This window comes from Chlorocebus sabaeus, chromosome 2, assembly GCF_047675955.1.
Source record: "Chlorocebus sabaeus isolate Y175 chromosome 2, mChlSab1.0.hap1, whole genome shotgun sequence".
Classification (NCBI taxonomy): Eukaryota; Metazoa; Chordata; class Mammalia; order Primates; family Cercopithecidae; genus Chlorocebus; species Chlorocebus sabaeus.
Window position 1 is genome coordinate 26,650,184 of NC_132905.1, and position 7,951 is coordinate 26,658,134.

At 47.1% G+C, this 7,951-nt stretch overlaps 1 long non-coding RNA gene across 1 annotated transcript; it reads right to left on the bottom strand.

Moving 5' to 3' along the window:
• Positions 1-2,258: 2,258 nt before the first annotated feature.
• Positions 2,259-6,845, bottom strand: LOC140710273 (uncharacterized). The gene is made up of 3 exons (XR_012091246.1): positions 6,355-6,845; positions 4,357-4,528; positions 2,259-2,752 (listed from the first exon to the last, which is right to left on the bottom strand). It is a non-coding gene; the product is annotated as an uncharacterized lncRNA (long non-coding RNA).
• Between the last annotated feature and the right edge of the window lie 1,106 nt (positions 6,846-7,951).

The following is a 7,951-nucleotide window of genomic DNA, read 5'->3' on the forward strand; positions in this document are numbered from 1 at the left end:
AGGGGCTGGAAGATGAGCCTCTTCTGGGGAATCCAGCCAGTACTAATGCTCTGCTTGAATCTCCCTTGAATCTCCTTGGATTTCTCTCCTTCTGCCCACAGGTTGAACTCTTACCCCCTTCAAGGGGCTCGGGCTCCACCATCATCATGAATTGTCTTTTCCATCTATTGTCTATGCATAAACTATTTGCCTCTTCCTTTGGCTTTAACTCCAAATCCTCCAAGCTTTGTAGAATCTAGAATGTTTCCTTTCTCAAGCCCCAGCTCTTGCCCTGAAAAGCTATGACTTTCATTCCTGTAGACTACCCTGTGGACAACAGTCCACACAACTGTGGTTTGTGCTACAGATTCACAAAAGCCCACAGAGGAGATCAAAAGCCAAGCCAGGGACTCTATCTAATGTCAGCATCCCAGAAACAGTGCACCCAGGAAGCTTAGACAGTGGGGCGAGGAATGAGGGTAGAGGATATTAAACCCACACACAGTATAACAGAAAAATATTACCATACTCCACAGAGCTAAGAAGGGACACCATGAAGCAGTGAAGAAAGAAGGGATTAGTTAATAAACGGTGCTGGAATGATCGCTAAGCTGTTTGGAAAAGCAAATCCACTCATTCTTCACTTCATGTCATACATCAGCATCAAGTTCAGATGGATTAAAGATTTAAATTAAAAATCACACTTGAATAAAGTAGAAGTGAATATTCACCCCAAACTCTCGGTGAGCCTTCTAAGCTTAAAAGCAAGGGAAGCAATCACAAAGAAAATAAGAAGAAAATAGATTAAAAATTTTAGGTTACACTGTGTGGAAATTGAAAACAACTTCCAAGGATGTCACGCAGAGGGTTAATATCCTTGGAGTTTAAGAATCCATACAAATTGAGTTTTAAAAATTCAAATCACTGCTGGGTAAATGTGAAGGGATAGAACACTCAATTAACAGAAGATTAATTTTTTATGGCTCATAGGTTGAACCCATTTTCCAATATCTAATTATTTTTTAAAAAGTAAATTAAAACAACAGTGAGATAACACTTTTTGCCCATCACAGAGTGAAGAAAAAATTTTAATGAGAATACCCCATGCTGGCTAGGGTGTGATGAAACAGACAATACTGCTGATGGGAATGTAAATTACTACAGCCTTTGACCCAGTAATTACACTTATGGTGCTCCATCAGAAGGAAATAATCTCAAATCGACAAAGATTTATGTACAAAGAGATGTAGTATGCCCTTGTTTCTAATAAAAAATGGAAGCAACCCCCAAAACCAACTATCAGGGAAATGTTAAGCAAATTGTTTTATATCCACTCAAATGGACTATTATTCATCCACTCATTGTATTTTTATAAAAAAACTCAAAAATTCTTATAATATAAACAGTGAAGCAGCAACTGAGAAGCCAGGGTGCAAACTGTATGCAGGATATAATCTCAGCTGTGGAAACCAGAAAAGAACATCCGAAAAAACACTGGGAGGAAGTGCGCTGGGACCCTGAACCTAAGGGCACAGGGCTCAGGACAGGTCATCTTTGATGGGAGAAAGACAACTAAATGGAAGATGCTCAAGTGGGGTCCTAGGTATAGTCTCACATAAAAAACAACTTCATATCTGGAGGAGAGGGGGACTGGAGTCTTGCTTCAGCCTGGTTGTCTGATCCAGCCTGCCCTAAAGCTCCAAGAAAGAACTGCCCTGGGCATTGAGCTCAAGGAATTGTCATCCAGTGTGCACATCCAGAGCACAGGGCACCATGAGGGCCAGAAAGGAAAAGGGTCGGGAATCAAGCCAGGAAGCTCATGCAGGCCCTTTGAGCCATGCTAGGGAGTTTAGGACTTTTATCCCAAGAGCAACGAGGAGCCATTGAAGGTCTTTAAGCTTCACCTTTCAGATAGATTACAGTATTAGCAGGGTCTCCCTTCTTTGCAATACCAAAAACCCAACTCTAACTCAGGCATAAAAAAGTAAAAAATAAAAAGGGTAAAACCAAAATGATAAAACTTCTAGGATAAAACATATAAGAGAACAACCTTCATAACCTTGGGTAAGGCAAAAATTTCTTAGCTACACCACCATAAAAGAACAAAATGATAAAAGCATGATTCATGAAGCACTAAATTGATCAACTGGACTCCATCAAATTTTTTTTAAAGTATGCTCTTTTAATTGCTGAGAGAATGAAGAGACCAACAACAAACTGGGAGAAAATATTTGCAAATCATATATTTGATAAAGAATTTGTATCCAGAATATTTATAAAGAAGTCTCAAAACTCAATGATTTAAAAAAAAAAAAACCCAATAAGAAATGAGAAAAAGATTTGAACAAACACTTCCCCAAAGACGATAAACAGATGGCAAATTAACATACAAAAAGATGCTCAACATCTTGAACTTAATCTTGTAGGCAATAGGATGCCGTGGAAGGGCTTTGAGCAGGCAAGAGCCACGTGCAGATATTTGTGTTATGACGATCTCACTGGGACTTGGAGAAGCAAATGGGTCAGGGAGGGGTAATGGCCACAATTCAAAGTTGACTTTGTGGGGCCTGCGGACACCTGGGGCAGATGGCCAGCGGTGAGTCATGGCCAGCAGGAAGTCAGGTCCAGCAGTCTGGTTTTCAGGAGAACGTCTCAACCAGAGATGCAGAGTTGGGGTGGCCATGTCTTGGGGAGACTGAGAGGTAAGGAGAGTCCTGTTGGAATCTGAGGACCTCCACCCCATCATTTCAGGGGCTGGCAGAGCCTGGGGCACCTACAAAAGCAACGGAGAGAAAGAAATGTCAGTGCCACGTGGCCACGTGAGCAGAGCTGGAGAGCAGGTTGTCATGGAAACTGGGCTAGTGAAGCGTTTCTAGGAGAGCAAGATCAGCAGGACCCAATGTAGCAGAAAATCCAAACTGATGAAGGCTGAAAATTTCTTTTGATTTGGCAATTAGTGGAACATTGATGAGCTTAACAAGAGCAATTTCAGGGGACCATGGGCCAGGGAGAGGGTGGAGACAGAGAGAGATTTAGGAAGTAAAATGGGCCAGAGTTGGGGATGGGGTGCACCCTGGGGAAACAGGGGGAGGAGGAGGAAGAGGAGGGCAGTGTCAAGCAAGACCCCTGGGTTTCTGGCATTCAGAATGGGTTTAATGGCAGCAGGAAGGGAAGCTGCAAGAGGATCAGGTGTGCAAGAGGAAAATCAGGAGTTCCATTTGGGACATTCTTATCCAACAAATGCATTTTAGTATTTACGATGTGCCAGACACTGTTCTAGGAGTGTTACTTAATGTTAATTTATTATACTTACAACTATCCCATAAGGTAGATACTACCTCATCTATCATCATTTACGCACAAGGAAACAGAGACACAAACAGGTTGAGAAACTTGCCCACAGTAAGGAGGTGGCAAAGTTCAGACTTGAGGCCAGCCCATCCAGACGTGTTGGCATGAGGTCCCTGAAGGAAACAAATGGTGTGTCAAGGAGGCAGGTGGATCTGGGATCTGGGGCTCGGCAGGGATGGAGGAGTAAGAGTGGATCCAAGCAGGGAAGGACCTGATTTGGTGTGGAGTGTACACTGGAGGTCACTGGGTCCGGGAGGGTGTCAAAGCATCAGGGATGGGTGATACTGTGGGAGAGAGTCCAGGCAGAGGCCCAGACCATGCCAGCATTTAGGGGGCCCCCCGGGGAGATTGAAAAGGGAAGGCCAGAGGACAGACATGAGAAGGAGACACACTGGAACCCAAGGAGGAGAGTTTCCAGAAGGTGAACTGGCTGGCCATGGGCTGTGTCCAGAAAGGGCAGAGGAGGTGACTTGGCCCTGGGGAGGCTTTGGTCCTTGTCAGAGCAGCCTCGGGTGAAGACAGGAGCCATAAAAATGGAAGGCAGTTAAGGCTCTAGCTATGAGGGAGGGAGGGACAAGGGGGAGAGACAGGGGAGCAGGGTCCCGAAAGGTATTATTTTTAAATGAAACAATTTTTTAATTTTTAATGTTTTTCATTAAATCAGAAACTACATTTATATGGTTGAAAATTCAAAATCCACAAAAGGCCGGCCAGAGAAGTCTCCCACCTGTCTGTCTCCTCCAACCCCTCAGACTCCCTTTGTAAAGGCAACTGGCACATCCTTCCAGAGACAGAAAAATGAAAATCACAATGTGGAATTCTGGAAATAGAAAATCAATTCAGAATCCCAAGGTTCTTAAGAGAAGGACGGTGTTCAGAGTAAGCGACAAAACAGAGACAATCAAGCTGGGGGCAGCAGGAAATTAGCTTTGGACAAGAACATGTGTTTCGGTGAACAGAACAAAATTGAATCATTTTCTTTCTGCCAAGTAACGTGAGCTCGGCATTCTTCTGGGGCCCTCTCACCTGTCCCTGGGTCCTGGTGGCAGCTGGCATCCCAAGGACTTTGTCCTGCCCCACAGCTGGAGACACCGGCCTTCGCCTTCACCCTCAGCACCTGGCAACTGGCATTCGTCCTGGCGGTTGCTGAATTCACATTTTCTGACATGAAATGCAAATGTCCGAAATGCAGTTCAATCTTTAAAAAAAAAATGATGGAAACCAACTGGGGTGTCGAAGACGACATAGTGAGCAGAGGCTGGGTTTGGGGGAGGGTGGGTGTGGGGTAGGGGAGAAGAGGCTGTTGACAGGGAGGGCTTCTGACTCCTGGGGTTCCTGGGGGGTCAGGAAATAAAGGCTGCACGCAGTAGGACTAGGATTCTCAGGGCAAGTTTGCCCTCCCTCTCCTCAAAAGCCCCCAGTTCTGGAGGCAGGTGCTGGACTAAGAAGAAGCCCACGGGGTTATGGAATGGGCTCAGGGCAAGGACCACTTTCAGGGGAAAGGCTTCGGGGGACAAAGTGACCCCTGCCTCATCCCATGACTACAGGCAGATGGCCACCCCTCTCTGTGCCTCAGTCTCTCTGGCTGTAGAAATAGTGGGCAGGTGGTTCAGGGGGAGCATGCACAGAGCCACCACTCCCTTCTTCCAGGAATTTGGGCCCTGACCACGGTGGACTCTTGGGATCCTTAGGCCACCTTCCCTATCTGTAGCGGATGCCCCGGCAGCCACTCAGAGCCCTGTTGTTTAGTACACATCACAGTCATGGAACCAGAGCAAGGGGGCTCAAGGGGTCAGTGGGCACCCCCAAGACAATTCGGCAGGTTGAATGGGTCCTGGGGTCTGTCTGAGCCTTGAGAGGTACATTCTTGTGAAACCAGGTAAAATTCTCAAGTGGGCCTTAGAAAGTGTCACTGTGCAACGAAAGGGACTGGGCAGGCTACTCCCACCTGCACCATCCCTGCCACCTTCACGGCACCTGGACCCCCAACTCTTGCTGCTTTGGGGAGTGGCCTTCATGAGTCTTGTGAAGGGTTATGACCCCTGAGAAGGGGGAAGCTGCCATCAGACACTCATACTCTTTATGTAAACTTAAATTTTTTTTTTTTTAAGAGACAAGGTCTTACTCTGTTGCCCAGGCTGGAGCGCATTGCTGCAATCATAGCTCACTGTAGTCTCGAACTCCTGAACTCAAGTGATCCTTCCTCCTCAGCCTCCCAAGTAGCTGGGACTAAGGTGTGCCACCATGCCAGGCTAATGCTAATTTTTAAAAATTTTTGTAGAAACAGGATCTTGCTATGTTGCCCAGGCTGGTTCCAAACTTCTGAGCTCAAGTGAACCTCCCACCTCAGCCTCCAAAGCACTGGGATTACAGACATGAGCCACCATGCCCAGCCTGAACTTCAATATTATAATTGAAAAATTAATACATGTATGGGGGTAGTGTCCCCCTCCCTCCCCAGAGGCCACCACAGCCACCTGGATGTCACAAATCCTTGAGGGCTTCAGGGAGCTAGCATTACGGTGGAGGAGAAGGATTGGAAGTGGGGGATTGGAACTGCACAGTATGAGCTGGCCCATCAGATGTGGGGTGCAGGAGGGAGAAAACTGGGATGCTTGTGCCCAGGTTCCCACCCGGGAGACCTGGTGGGTATTTGTAGTATCCCTTGCAGGAGATGAACTGAGAGTCCTCCATGGAAAACGACAGGTTTGGTTTAGGACATCTTGGGCTGGGGGACACCCAAGGGATGTGAGCATCAGAGGGAAGAAGTCGCCAGGTGCGGCAGATGCCTCGCTCAACTGCAGCTCCAGCTCACTGGGTACAAACAGGCCTTTGTCCTTCCCCATCTCTCTAGATGCTTCCCTCCACATTCCCCAGCAACTACTCCATTCATTCTCCTACTTTCCACAAAACACTGACTTCCCTCCCTGCCCTGCCTCAGGGAGTGGGGCTGTTTTGTTCCCTAGCATAGATTCCCACTAAATATTTGCTGGTTGACTAAAAGCATCCAAATAGAGATCTTACCTGAGAGCCCCTGTGCCAGACATGGGAGATACAGCAGAAGATGCCAGAAGCCCTGGACCACACGAAGCTCTTAAACTAGCAGAGGAGACAGACAAAAGACCAGGTGTGCAAATGACTACATACTCTGTCTTCAGACGGTCATGAGTGTGAGGGCGAACATGCAGGAGGAGGGCAACACGCCGGAGGGTGACCTGAGCCTGCGCTTGCAATGGGCGAGGGAAGGGGCCAAGCCATTTAGATGGGATATTCAGGGAAGGCCTCTCGGAAAAGGTAGCATTCTGTCCGAGATCTCAATGACACAAGGAGTTAAGTCACGTGCTGACTGGGGGAGGGAGGCATGCCTGTCAGAGGGACTGTCTTAACTTGCTAGGGCTATGAGAATAAGTGCTTCAAACTGGTGGCTTCAGCATCAGAAAGGTATTATCTCTGTTCTGGAGGCAAGAAGCCCAAGATCAAGGTGTTGGTAGGGCTGATTCCTTCTGGGGGCTGTGAGAGAGAATCTGTTGCAGGCCTTCTCTTAGCTTCTGGCGGTTGGCTGGCAACCTTCGGCATTCCCAGTCTTGTAGACCAGGACGTCCATTTTCATCTTCACATGGCGTTCTCCCTGTGTGTGTCTGTGTGCAAATCTCTCCTTCTTATAAAGACACCAGTCATAATGGGTTAGGGGCTCACCCTACTCCAGTGTGACCTCATCTGTATTAGGGTGTTCTTGCATTGCTATAAAGAAATACCTAAGACTGAGTAATTTATAAAGAGAAAAGGTTTAATTGGCTCACAGTTGTGCAGGCTATACAGGAAACAGCAGCTTCTGCTTCGGCAGAGGCCTCAGGAAACTTACAATCACGGCAGAAGGTGTGAAGGGGAAGCAGGCTCATCTTATATGGCCAGAGCAGGATCAAAAGGGAGTAGGGTGGCCCTACCCACTTTTAAACAACCGGATCTCGTGAGAACTTACGAGCACAGCACCGAGGGGGATGGTGCTAAACCGTTCATGAGAAACCGCCTGACGCCCCACGATCCAATCACCTCCCACCAGGTCTCACGTTCAACACTGGGGATTCCAATTCAACATGAGATCAGGTGGGGACACAGATCCAAACCATATCATCATCTTAACTAATTACATCTGCACAACCCTATTTCTTTTTTTTTTTTCTTTTTTTTCTTTTTTGAGATTTAGTCTTGCTCTGTCACCCAGGTTGGGGTGCAGTGATGTGATCTCGGCCCACTGCAACCTCTGCCTCCCAGGTTCAAGCAATTCTCCTGCCTCAGCCTCCAGAGTAGCTGGGATTACGAGCATGTCTCACCATGCCCAGTTAATTTTTGTATTTTTAGTAGAGACAAGGTTTCACCATGTTGGCCAGGCTGGTCTTAAACTCCTGACCTCAGGTGATCCACTCGTTTTGGCCTCTCAAAGTGCTGGGATTACAGGCGAGAGCCATCACGTCTGGCCTACACAACCCTATTTCCAAATAAGGTCACAATCTGGAGTACAGGAGGTTAGGACTTGAACACATGAATTGTGGGTGCATGCTGTTCAGCCCATTAACAGGGATCCTGTAAAGCAAGGCCCTGTAAATGGGCTGAATTGCATGAG